The sequence below is a fragment of the Oncorhynchus mykiss genome, chromosome 17 (genome assembly GCF_057628025.1).
Source record: "Oncorhynchus mykiss isolate SJ-2025 chromosome 17, ASM5762802v1, whole genome shotgun sequence".
Classification (NCBI taxonomy): domain Eukaryota; kingdom Metazoa; phylum Chordata; class Actinopteri; order Salmoniformes; family Salmonidae; genus Oncorhynchus; species Oncorhynchus mykiss.
In genome coordinates, this window is record NC_143038.1 from 30,494,281 (window position 1) to 30,508,540 (window position 14,260).

The window sequence follows — 14,260 nt, forward strand, 5'->3', positions numbered from 1 at the left end:
AGTCAACAGAAGTTAGAAATAACACCATAAATATTCACTTACCTTTGATGATCTTTATCAGAAGGAGCTCCCAGGAATCCCAGTTCGACAATAAATGACTGATTTGGTCCATAAAGTTCCATAAAGTACATCATTTATGTCCAAATAGCCACTTGTTGTTAGCGTGTTCAGCCCAGTAATCCATCTTCATGAGGCGCAGGCACAGGTCGTAGAAACAAGTCAAACGATGTATGGAATCAATCTTTAGGATGTTTTTACATAAAACATCAATAATGTTCCAACCGGAGAATTCCTATGTCTGAAGAAAAGCAATGGAACGAGAGCTAACTCTGTCGGGAGCGCGCGTCACGAGCCTGAGACACTCTGCCAGACCACTGACTCAAACAGGTCTCCTCCTTTATAGTAGAATCCTCATTAAAATATCTAAAGATGGTTGACATCTAGCGGAATTCGTAGGAAGTGCAACTTTATCCATATCCCACTGTGTATTCGGTAGGCCAAGCTTTGAAAAACTACAAACCTCAGATTTCCCACTTCCTGGTTGGATTTTTGTCAGGTTTTTGCCTGCCATATGAATTATGTTATATTCACAGACATCATTCAAACAGTTTTAGAAACTTCAGAGTGTTTTCTATCCAATTCTAATAATAATATGCATTTATTAGCATCAGAGTAGGAAGCACTTCACTCTGGGCACGCTATTCATCCAAAAGTGAAAATGCTGCCCCCTATCCCAAAAGTGTTCAAATTAATTAAGTAATTGTCTTAAAATCAATCCCATATACTATGTGCTTACAAAAAAAGGTTTCACCTTTTAACACGTACCATCACAAGGGTGTGATCATTCTACAGTGGTCCCTGTAGCATACAATCAACCCGGTGTGATTAGAACGCTTATTTAGGATCCTTATTTAGAACGGACAGTTTCGAATGACGCAACAATCAGCGTTTGAGCAGGCCACACTTTTTTCAGATTTTTTTGTTGTTGCACAAACACAGTCCTTACAAAGTTATGTCCAGAATGTGAGCAGTTTATTTTTGGATGCAATGTTCAGACATTCACAGAAGTATCTACAACATAACACAATCATCCAAACCGGAAAAATGTAGGCTACATTTGTCCTAGCGCTAACTGAGGAAAGATTGATGCAGCACACACAGTCATGTTTGCATAACTCTCGGCTGACAAACTACTTGAAATTACTATTTATAATTAATCACATCACGGGTGAGCTCACCATTGATCGAAATTACTGAGTAGAACACTCTAGAAATCAAAAGTAATCCGACAGATGGGTAGTTTCTGCTCGCTGCCATGCTTTTACATCTCACAGAAAGCAAAGATAATAAGAGAAGACGAGATGAATTTGGTCTGTTTATAGTATGCATGTTGAAGAGGGTGTATTGTCTACCATCGTTCACATCCCACCATTCATTTCCAGAGGTTCTCAAAAATGAGTGAACCCTTACTCACCTCATTTTGTTATAACACCTATGGTCCGACAGACGATTACGTGAAACCCAGAATGCATTGTATGTCAACAAACAGGGCCCCACACATACAGTAGCTAGAACTAGCTTAGCTCATCATAATCAGTACAGCCTTCAAAAAAGTATTTTACACACATAATATGTGCCCATTACAATCTATGCAAGAATCGGAATTCATGATTTGTCCCGGGTAATTGAAAACGTAAATAAAACAGTACATATGTAAATAATTACCACACAAAACATTTTTTGATAGTGATTTATTGATACAAATGGAGCGTGCCGGCAGTCAATCACGTAACCTCTCACTCCCACTCTGAGCCATTCAGTGTTGTTGTTTATGTATGTAGCTAGTGAGCTAAGCTGTACCATTAGCAATGTCTTTCAAAAGAAGACAACTCACAAATGCGGAAATTATGGAGATTTTTTAAAATTCTGACAATGAGTCTGAGTATGGAATCAGTCAGGTATCAGATTCTGACAGTGAGGAGCTGCCCCCAACCTTGTTGCCACTGAGAACCCTGAGGACTACTTGTCCACTGCCGATGTCCCAGGTCCCTTTGAAGATGCTGGTGGTGATGGAGGCAGACCGACAGTGGATGAAGTACAGGAGTTCTGTGTTAGCTGGAAGGCCGTCAGCCATTTCACCCTTCCTGACTCTGCTGTTTGCTTTGATGAGTCCCAGTCTGGAGTGCAACGCCCCTTGCCATTTCCATCTGAGGCAGAGTGCTTCAAGTTGTTTCTGATAGAGGAGCTGGTGGGAGACATAGTAGAGGAGACCAATTGCTATGCCTTGGAGTACAGAGAAGAGAGAGCCAGGAGTTAGGGGGAAACTCTCTAAATGGGTGACAGCCACAAGTAGTGAAATGTATACATTCCTGGTGACAGTCCTTCTCATGGGGATGGTAAGGAATAACTCCCTAAGAGAATACTGGAGCACAGGTCCTATTTTTACATCTCCCTTCTTTGCCACCCTCTTTTCCCAAGACCACTTCCTAGTTCTGCTGCAATGCCTGCTCTTTCGTACCGTCCCTAGGAGGGGTGCGTCAATTGAGTGGGTTGAGTCACTGATGTGATCTTCCTGTCTGGGTTGGCACCCCCCTTGGGTTGTGCCGTGGCGGAGATTTTTGTGGGCTATACTCGGCCTTGTCTCAGGATGGAAAGTTGGTGGTTGAAGATATCCCTCTAGTGGTGTGGGGGCTGTGCTTTGGCAAAGTGGGTGGGGTTATATCCTTCCTGTTTGGCCCTGTCCGGGGGTGTCATCGGATGGGGCCACAGTGTCTCCTGACCCCTCCTGTCTCAGCCTCCAGTATTTATGCTGCAGTAGTTTATGTGTCGTGGGGCTAGGGTCAGTTTGTTATTTCTGGAGTACTTCTCCTGTGCTATCCGGTGTCCTGTGTGAATTTAAGTATGCTCTCTCTAATTCTCTCTTTCTCTCTTTCTTTCTCTCTCTCGGAGGACCTGGGCCCTAGGACCATGCCTCAGGACTACCGAACATGATGACTCCTTGCTGTCCCCAGTTCACCTCCAGTTTAAACTGTTCTGCCTGTGATTATTATTATTTGACCATGCTGGTCATTTATGAACATTTGAACATCTTGGCCATGTTCTGTTATAATCTCCACTCGGCACAGCCAGAAGAGGACTGGCCACCCCACATAGCCTGGTTCCTCTCTAGGTTTTGTCCTAGGTTTTGTCCTTTCTAGGGAGTTTTTCCTAGCCACCGTGCTTCTACACCTGCATTGCTTGCTGTTTGGGGTTTTAGGCTGGGTTTCTGTACAGCACTTTGAGATATCAGCTGATGTGCGAAGGGCTGTATAAATTAATTTGATTTAATTTGATTTTGATTTGATTTGATTTCGTCAACAGTGCTACTGCCATCCTAAATGACCCGTTATGCAAAATAAGAAATGTTCTTACCAGCCTGACATCAGCATTTGGTCGGGTCTTTGTGCCATATAAGATCATTGCCTTTTATTGAGTACCTGATGTTAGGGAAAGGTAGGCTGGTGTTCTGGCAATATATTCCCTCCAAAAGGCACAGGTTTGGGGTCAAGTTCTTTGTCATGTGCGACATGAAGACACGATTTGTCCAGGACATTATAGTTTACACGGGGTCCACCACTGACATCCAACATTATGAGGGGGTTGGGCTGTCCGGGTCCGTGGTGATGACCATGCTGGCTCCTCATCTCAACAAGAGACACACTTTGTATGTGGAAAATTGTTACAGCAGTCCCACACTCTTCCAGCATCTGCTCTCCAACAGCACAGGGGCCTGTGGCACAGTCAGGTCGAACAGGAAGGGGATGCCGGCATTCGGATGCAGGATGATGCAGAGAGGGGAGGTGGAGTTCAAGGAGAACGGTCAACAGCTGGCAGTAAAGTGGCATGACAAACGAGACGTCCATGTCCTCTCCACTGTCCAGACAGCAACCATGTCGGCCACAGGGAAGGTGGACCACCTGAGGTGAGAGAGAAAAATCAAGCCAGACTGTGTGCTTGACTATAACCTCAAAATGGGGGCCGTGGATGAGGCGGACAAGATAAACAGCTTTGTGGAATGCACTCAGAAAACAACCAAATGGTATAAGAAGATATTTTCCATCTGATCAACACTGCTACCCTTAATGGCCACATAGTTCACCGCCAACTAACAGGTGAGAAGATTACTAAACATGGTATTTTTTGTAATTAAACATACAGTTCATACACAAATAGAAACATTTAATGTATTAAGGCACTTACTTTCATAGAAACGCAGTCAGGATTTGAACCAGGGTGTCTGTAGTGACACCTCTGGCACTGAGAGTCTGTGCCTTAGACCGCTGCGCCACTTTGGACTCATAAGGCCAGGGTAGCTTCAAAATACAAGACAAACTAATACTTCTCTGATGCAATTAGCACTGTTTTACAGCGCTAATAGAAAAATGTAGCTAGCTACATAAACACGATTGAATATAACACCATAAACCTTATGAATTGAGTAACGTTACCTCGCGTGTCCTCAGTTAGAAGGAATATACACAAATATACTATGCTCCATACATAGTGAGCTAGAGTAGAAACAACATAACACGACATACAGAAACTATTATAACATAATAGGGCACTTACTTTGATAGAAACGCACACATTTCCAAAGTTATTATTGGTAACGAAGACAACAATGACAGACAACAATGCGGGCAACAGACGGAAAATGTGAACACGTGTGTGCAGATCCTGTTCTGATGGGAGATGTGCAAATGTCTGCAGGCTTGAACTGCGCAAACAATTGCGAAGTGCTTGGGGAATTTTGTCTGGGTCAGAAATGTCAAAAAAAATGTGTTGTCCGCAAAAGTAAAAATGACAACTTTTATGTGAATGAACGAGGAGGCGGAACACACCTCAATTAAAACTGTTCTTAGAAAATAAAAACTTGTTAGAAAATCTTTTGAAATTGACAAGTTGAAAACAGCCTATAAATGAAAACAGGCTAAGTGCCTTGGTTTGAGGGCAGCGCGGATTAAATGTACTGTAAGGTATCAATCACATTCTGGAATGAAGAACGTTCTAACACCACGTGCATAAAAAAACTCACGCTGTGGCGACCGTTAGAGACATTTGGAACTCACACATGAAAAGGTTAAATTCTCTAGTAATGCCAATATTGAAGACTATAAAATGCTTCTCAAAGATGCCCTCTGGTGGTCAAACTAGCACTAACTAGTATTAATGGTAAAAATGGCTGACTTTTAAATAACGTACCATAGAATTCTGCAGCAGCCCGCAAGGTGTGCTGCAGCATGATGCAACTTTTAAAGGAGGAACCATTGTAGCTTGCTTCGTCCCGCAACGAGCCATTGTTTACAGACGGCTCATTGTGGGTACGAAGCAATGTTAAGCCAGCTAGTTGAGCTGGCCAGTTGCATTCTGCTGTTACTGTTGATTCCGGATGTGCTAAGACATGCATGACATGATGATAACTCTCTTATGTTTGCCAGTTGGTCATTGTAGTGGAACTTTTAGTGTCCTCTCTGTCTCTGCAAAAGTGTGACTACATGCAGCGTATTGTTTCTTGTTATTGCCTTAGGATGTTCTGTGACTGCTCTCAGGAAGCAGACTGATAGAAGAACAGAAAGAAGGGAACATTTTGTTACTTTGGCTCATTGCCTAGAAACTTTGTGTGCAGGGTCATGATGAGCCAATTGCACCCTGAGAGCAGAGACACCTCGTTTGTGCACAAGTATAAAGAGTACTGAGGGGAGAGCAAACCGTCAGAGCTTCTGACAGACTTAAGACTTGAGTATTGTGTTTGTTGCAACCTCTCCAGCTGTGACAATACAGTTCTGTTCATTTAGCGTTGACTTGGAGTCCTTAGTGGTAATTTCCGTGACAATTTGGCGTCAAAAAACAGGATGATTGATTCGACATGTGGAGCTCGGCAGTGATGGTCTGTTAGGGAACACCGGTGGCGCATTCCATTTGAAGGCGTGCAAGTGAAATAACCAGACCTCATCCCAGACCTCCACTGTGGGCTGCACGGGAGGAAAAACATCATCTACGAAACCTGGAAGGAGTCACAACTGAATTTCAGTAAGTCAAGTTAAATGAATTTTGAACAATAAGAACTGTTTGAGAAGCTCAGAAAAGGATCCAGTGTCCCAAGAGGGGACTATGCGGGGATAGAGAGGACCCATCGGCAACGTTGTCTGTAGATATTCAGGGAATGCTTATGTAGTTCTGGGAACTATGTGGAAGTTATGTGAACTCCATTTAGGATTTAGAGAATAGTAAGTGATTGAGTGGAATGATTTTTGTATGATTGACTAATTTACTGAAAAGGGGAAATTAGTTCCCAGAATGATTGAGGTATGTGTGGGATAATTGTTAGAGTAAAATAAATTGATAAGGTCTAATTAAAAGTAATAATGGGAAAAGGAGATATGAAGACCCAGATTTGGCACCAAAGGGACCCAGTAAATTGATGGCAAAGAAATTTGGTAAGGAGGTACTGTGCCAGACAAAAGTTTGGACAGCATGGACTAACCCTGCAAAATATGCTGTGAAGTTTGAAGAAGAGGTGAGAGCAATCATTGCCATGTATGACCACACCACCCGTGAAATTGAGGAAATACTCTGTTGGAGTTTGAACTTTTAAGTCTTTATTGAAGACTCATCTCTTCAGTAGGTCCTATGATTGAGTGTAGTCTGGCCCAGAAGTGTGAAGGTGAACGGAAAGGCACTGGAGCAACAAACCGCCCTTGCTGTCTCTGCCTGGCCGGTTCCCCTCTCTTCACTGGGATTCTCTGCCTCTAACCCTATTACAGGGGCTGAGTCACTGGCTTACTGGTGCTTTTCCATGCCGTCCCTAGGATGGGTGTGTCACTTGAGTGGGTTGAGTCACTGACGTGATCTTCCTGTCTGGATTGACGCCCCACCCTTGGGTTGTGCCGTGGCGGAGATCTTTGTGGGCTATACTTGGCTTTGTCTCAGGATGGTAAGTTGATTGTTGACAATATCCCTCTAGTCATGTGGGGGCTGTGCTTTGACAAAGTGCGTGGGGTTATATCCTGCCTGTTTGGCCTTGTCCGGGGGTATCGTCGGACGGGGCCACAGTGTCTCCCGACCCCTCCTGTCTCAGGCTCCAGTATCTATGCTGCAGTAGTTGATGTGCCGGGGGGCTGGGTTCAGTTTGTTATATTTGGAGTATTTCTCCTGTCTTATCCGGTATCCTGTGTGAATTTAAGTATGCTCTCTCTAATTCTTTATTTATTTCTCTCTCTCGGAGGACCTGAGCCCTAGGACCATGCCTCAGGACTACCTGGCCTGATGACTCCTTGCTGTCCCCAGTTCACCTGGCCGTGCTGCTGCTCCAGTTTCAACTGTTCTGCCTGCGGCTATGGAACCCTGACCTGTTCACCGGACGTGCTACCTGTCCCAGACCTGCTGTTTTCAACTCTCTAGAGACAGCAGGAGCGGTAGAGATACTCTCAATGATTGGCTATGAAATGGCAACTGACATTTACTCCTGAGGTGCTGACCTGTTGCATCCTCGACAACCACTGTGATTACTATTATTTGACCATGCTGGTCATCTATGAACATTTGAACATCTTGGCCATGTTCTGTTATAATCTCCACCCGGCACAGCCAGAAGAGGAATGGCCACCCCTCATAGCCTGGTTCCTTCCTAGGTTCTGGATTTTCTAGGGAGTTTTTCCTAGCCACCGTGCTTCTGCACCTGCGTTGCTTGCTGTTTGGGGTTTTAGGCTGGGTTTCTGTACAGCACTTTGAGATATCAGCTGATGTAAGAAGGGCTTTATAAATCAATTTGATTTGAAGTTCAAGTGGAATCAGTGTAAGGGAGGTTGGAACAGTGATGCCAACCGTGCTGAACAACTCACTGCTGTGTTTGATAATGTAAAGACAACATACTCAAATCACACAGACTGGAAGAAAATACATTCCACCATGACGAAGGACGATGAGAGTTTTGAGGACTATCAGGAACGAATGGAGAAAATCTTCCTCCAGCACTCTGGTCTGACCAATGACCAAGAATCATACAGTGCCTTGCAAAAGTATTCATCCCCTTGGCTTTTTTCCTAGTTTGTTGTTTTACAACCTGTAATATTTTTATTTGGATTTCATGTAATGGAAATACAAAAATGAATCCAAATTGGTGAAGTGAAATTTTTAAAATTACTTGTTTAAAAATATGTATTTAAAAAAAAAACGGAAAAGTGGTGCATGCATACGTCTTCACTCCCTTCGCTATGAAGCTCCTAAATAAGATCTGGTGCAACCAATTACCTTCAGAAGTCACATAGTTAGATTGCACACAGGTGGACTTTATTTAACTAAGTGTCATATGATCTGTCACATAATCTCAGTATATTTACACCAGTTCTGAAAGGCCCCAGAGTCTGCAACACCACTAAGCAAAGGGCACCACCAAGCAAGCGGCACCGTGAAGACCAAGGAGCTCTCCAAACAGGTCAGAGACAAAGTTGTGGAGAAGTACAGATCAGGGTTGGGTTACAAACCTGCCAAGAGAGGGCCGACCACCAAAACTCACAGACCAGGCAAGGAGGTCATTAATCAGAGAGGCAACAAACAGACCAAATATAACCCTGAAGGAGCTGCAAAGCTCCACAGGTGAGATTGGAGTATCTGTCCATAGGACCACTTTAAGTCGCACACTCCACAGAGCTGGGCTTTACGGAAGAGCGGACAGAAAAAAGCTATTTCATTAAAAAAATAAGCAAACACGTTTGGTGTTCACCAAAAGGCATGTGGGAGACTCCCCAAACATATGGAAGAAGGTACTCTGGTCAGATGAGACTAAAATGTTGCTTTTGCATGTCTGGCCCAAACCCAACACCTCTGTGCTGTGGGGATGTTTTTCATCGGCAGGGACTGGGAAACTGTTAAGAATTGAAGGAATGATGGATGGCGCTAAATACAGGGAAATTCTTGAGGGAAACCCTTTTCAGTCTTCCAGAGATTTGAGACTGGTACAGAGGTTCACCTTCCTGCAGGACATTGACCCTAAGCATACTGCTAAAGAAACACAAGTGGTTTAATGGGAAACATTTAAATGTATTGGAATGGCCTAGTCAAAGCCCAGACTTCAATCCAATTGAGAATCTGTGGTATGACTTAAAGATTGTTGTACACCAGCAGAACCCATCTAACTTGAAGGAGCTGGAGCAGTTTTGCCTTGAAGAATGGGCAAAAATGGCAAGATGTGCCAAGCTTATAGCGACATGCCCCAAGAGACTTGCAGCTGTAATTGCTGCAAAAGGTGGCTCTAAAAGTATTGACTTTTGATGTGGGTGAATAGTTATGCAAGCTCAAGTTTTCAGTTTATTTCTTGTTTGTTTCACAATTTGTATTTTATTTTACATCTTCAAGGTGGTAGACATGTTGTGTCAATCAAATGATACAAACCCCCTAAAACTTCATTTTAATTCCAGGTTGTAAGGCAACAAAATAGGAAAAATGCTAAGTGTGTGAATACTTTCGCAAGCCACTGTATGACAGCCTGCTGTGGCATTCTGTGGTTTCTGGCCTGCGACAAGACCTGAAGACATCTGTGACAAGTACATGCATTGGGTGTTGGGTAGGAGAAAAATACCCTTGCTGATGTCAAATCTCGCATCACCCATGCAGAAAAACAGATTAGGTAGAAGAACTCCAAGACTGGTGCTAAACCTGCACAGTTGATGCTTTTCGATAGAGGAGGAAGAAGAGTATACCATGGAGGTCAAGGACACGGCCTTAGAGGAGGAAGGGGAAGAGGCAGAGGGCGAGGAGCTCAAGGCATCTCTGGAGGGAGAGACTGGAACTGCTACAACTGTAGCAAGCCGGGACATTTCGTAAGGGACTGTGCTGGTGATGGACATGACCAGGGGGAATGGCCAGGCCCACCTGAAGATGTAAGGGTTGGAAAGCCCTTTGGTGGGCAAAGAACATAGGATGAGGTGTAAAATAGAAGAAGACTCAGATGATGAAGAACCACAAGGAGCATGCCAGATGCTGAAATTTACCACCTTTTTGATTGAAACTCCTCTGATAGAAATTGAAATACTCGGCCAGAAGATTTGATTCCTAGTAGACACCGGGGCTGCTATCTTGGTGTTGAAACAATCTGGCCTGAAAGTAATCCCCTCAACAATAAAACATACTCCACACTGTTGGAGCATCAGGAATTCCCTCTGAAGAATGCCTCACTTACCCCCTACATGTTAAATGGAAAGATACACCCGTGCGTGTCCCAGGGTTATTATGCCTGGCATTTGAACAATCCTGAGGTGGAAGGTGAACTGCGAGAGAGATCACTTACCTCCCCACACCACTGTGCATGGGAGGTCCCGGAACATCTTCACTGCACAGCAGTTCTCCCCTCGTGTGAAGAAGACCCTGAATATCAACAAAGATGGACAAAGCAGAAATGCAGAGTGGAATGCAGAGTGGAAGTGACAATTTGATGGAATATACTACGGTGAGGAATTTACAGCGGCCCGGAGGTCTGCTGTCTGATGCACAGATTACACTGTATGAAGTGACAGGTAATGTCTCCCACTGTAGTATGTAAAAATAAAAAATAAAAATAAATAAATCGAGAATGAAGAGATGTTGGCCCTTGGGTGAAGACTGTGATGACAGCCACTGATTGGGTAGTCTGGGAAGGTGATGGGAAGTGGTCACCATCAACAGCAACCTTTTCCTCCCCTTTTCTGGGCTACCACTTGAGCGATACCAAAGAAATAACCTATTCCTGCCGAGAGTATGATGGTCGTGGCCCAAGATAACTCCCACATACCATGGCTGGATGAAGTGGGAGAACAGCTCTGGGCTGTCTCCAAGACCGATATTGGGAAGATGAGAAGTACCAACCCGATGAAAGTTGTTCCGAAGAATAATCACAGGCCAAATAAAGCTCAGTACCCTCTTAGCTTTATTAAAGACGATCAGAAAGAATGTTGGTACTTATTTATTTTGATCCAAAGCCACGAATGAGTGAGTCAATCAGCTTAATGCTGACAAATATAGCTTTGTGCTGCAATGTTTTGACCAAGTTCATCTGCTCATGTTGTGTGTGTATGTGTTCAATTATTTGTGACATTGTGGTTACAACGAAGAATGTAAACAAAATAAATCAAATAAATCCTATTCATATTCATTAATCAGGTGCGAGTTGCAAGCTTGCAAGCATTCCTTTTTTTATACATTTTTGTTGTTGTTGTTGACATTACAAAACATACACATACAATCAACAGCTACATCACACCTGCCCAGACCCACCTGCTCACACCCCCATCTCCAGCACTCACATCACTCTCAGCCACATGGCCTCAAACTGCAACACTTTATTTCTCTCCCACAAACTTTCAACGTTTGGATAATAAAGCATTTAAAGGCTGACATTGGTTGATTTTCAGTTTTTAAATAGATGATTTTTCAAGATGATTGATGAGAAAAGTCTTGTCCAGACCATAGGGTATCTCACTGCACTCTTATATGCCATGCCTTGAAATATGCAGACAGTTATTTTCCGTTGTAATACTTCTGTCAGCCAACTTTCTAACTCCGCCCATACCCTTTAGACTTTATAACATTCCCAGATGGCATGGATTATTATAGACTGATTAAAAATGAACCTGATAATCGAATTTACTTTAGGCCTAGGACCTATGGGTTTAACCTTCTGAATGAATAATTATGTTGACGAAAGAAGCCCCCTCTTAATGAGTTCCGAGAGCCTATCCGTTACCCAACAAAATAACATCAATTTATTTAGCCTAATTGTTTTTTGACTACATACAGTAGGCTATAATTTCTCTTTTCCTGCATTAATTAATTTGTCTCCATGTCTAGTCAACATTTGGCTAAAAAGAACCCATTCCATGAATTCAGAACAAAATATTTTTATGTTCACAATACAGTGCGGCACATTGATAACTCAGATCGCTTTAAAGAGCCTAATAGACAACAAATAAATAGACAACAAATAATTATACTAAAACAAAAACTTCAAAAGCAGTCCTTTCATCTCTGGATTTGTTCAAATGGATGCAGGAAACGGATGTCATCCACTGGGCCTGGTCGCAGGCTCACAGCTGTCTTCTCTCTGAAACCACAAATCCATCTGTAGGTGACGCTTTATAGTTTGGAACCACACAATTACCAGGTGGATAGAAGGCCTCTTGAAGTGATTGAGGAAATCAAACAAGACTGACAAGTATTTTTTCACAATAGCTGGCCTGTGTGTTATCTGCAGTTTTGAGCTGTACTGTCCCACTCCGTGGTGGATAACACCCACTCTTCGCTGTAAGGCACAAGTATGCTATTTTTTGAAAATCGTCAGTCCACATGTCAAGTGTAATAGCGCCATTGTATTTACCCAAGTTCTCTCTCAACTCCGCGACCACCTGATTTTGTTTGCCTGATGCAGGAGAGAGACTCTCGGACTGAAACATTAAGACCTCCGTTAATTTACAAAAATATAGTCTAATAGCTTGTCTAGATGTGAAAAATCCCCCAATTTGTGCCACAGTTTAGACTATGGATAAATGCTGCAGTCAGTCAGAGTTGAGTCCTATTGTAAAGTGTAGCCTAATTGGCCAAAAAAGGGCAAACTTGCAATGTGTTCGAGGCTTAAGTCCTCTAAAGTATTTTTTTAACTCAATATCACAGACCTGATTTGCCCTAAAAAAATGCATCAACCCATACAAATATATGAATTTCTAATCCATTATAATCCACAAAATAACTAAAAAACGAAATGAGCTATAGCAAGAGGAGAGAGACTAAAGACAATCAGAAAGAATGTGTCTTTAACCCTGCATTAAAATATCTTATTTTTAATGAAAGCCAGGAATGAGTGAGTCCCATGCTTCTGTTCCTGCTTCTGTTGCCTATTTGAGTGTTTGTTTAATATCCTACTGGTTCTGTGATCACCAAGCCTCACCCAACCGCAAAATGTCGGATAAAGCAATTTGACAAATCCGGCTGTTTTTAAACTTCACTATGCTGTATTAAAGGCTTTACAATTGTTTTCATCAGAACAGACTCTCTGGTATTACTTATAATTTATGTAATGTTGTTTCACTGTTCCGAAGGGGCAGAAAAATAACATTGTAATCTAACAGCACCTGTTTGTCATGCAACAGTATCTCTTGCACTTTTGACAATGATTTAAATTAGGCCTAATTCACATGATATGCCTAAAATACTTATATCCACTAGGCTAATAAATAATCACATTTTTCCTTTCGATTATTTCACTGACCTATATATCATGTTATTTCATGTTATCCGTTTCGAGCACATGCAGAAGCGATTTGGAGTTGTTGAACAGAAGTGACAAAATGTATTACAATTGAATATGAATGAACTGAATGATGAGGATGAAGAAGAAGAGCGATTGAATTTAGAACAATGGTGTAAGAATTGCTCTTCCTCTGTCTTGCGTGCACACACAAAAAAATACCACTTTTTTTGTTTCTACTTTGTCAGAAGAAGGTGTAACTGGACTGTGAAGCCCATTACTAAAACTGTTGTTACACTGTAAGTTTTTTTTCTATAAGATAAACTAAAATGTTCTGTTATATTCAATTATGTTCTTAAAATATACAGGCATGAGTTGACTGAATATAAGGATGTCTGCTAAATGAACAAGTTGATGGCGTAGCCATAAAGCCTCGGCTACTAAGCACAGATAAATATTACTAAGACTTAAGCTAAGTGTTTTATTTATTACATTTACGTGTGGAATGTTACAGAATAGATAGATGGATAAATAGAGAGTCAGGCAGGGAATGGAGTGAAAGTGCACTGTACTGTAAGTACGCAACAACGCTGTGGTATCTCTTGCACTTTTGTGCCAGGTGTAAATGGTTTAGCAGCCTTTCCAATAAATTGGAATACAAAAGAAGCCATCTACCCTTGATGGGCTTACATGTATTCATGGGTGTTTGCGAGGCATGTTACTTCACCCATCTCTATGCATAGCCCACCACATGTTTTCTAACCACATCTGAATGGATCCATAATGAATTACTATAGGTATAAATATCACGGAAATATTGGAATAAAGTAGGCTAATGCAACTGAAGGCAACACATTGTTGCTTACTGAAACACCCAAAGTCATCCAATTTGTTATAATAGGATTTGAAGCAATAACCAACCTGCGTGTGGTCAACTATTTCAGCATCATTACGTGCTGCTTTGAGACAAGCATGGGGATTGGTCTTGATAAGTCAATCAGATTTTTA

General features: G+C 42.3%; 1 long non-coding RNA gene across 1 annotated transcript; it reads left to right on the forward strand.

Annotated features, from left to right (window-relative positions):
• Positions 1-5,737: 5,737 nt before the first annotated feature.
• Positions 5,738-11,163, forward strand: LOC149975901 (uncharacterized). Its single transcript, XR_016487653.1, has 2 exons — positions 5,738-6,069; positions 7,265-11,163. It is a non-coding gene; the product is annotated as an uncharacterized LOC149975901 (long non-coding RNA).
• Positions 11,164-14,260: the final 3,097 nt, after the last annotated feature.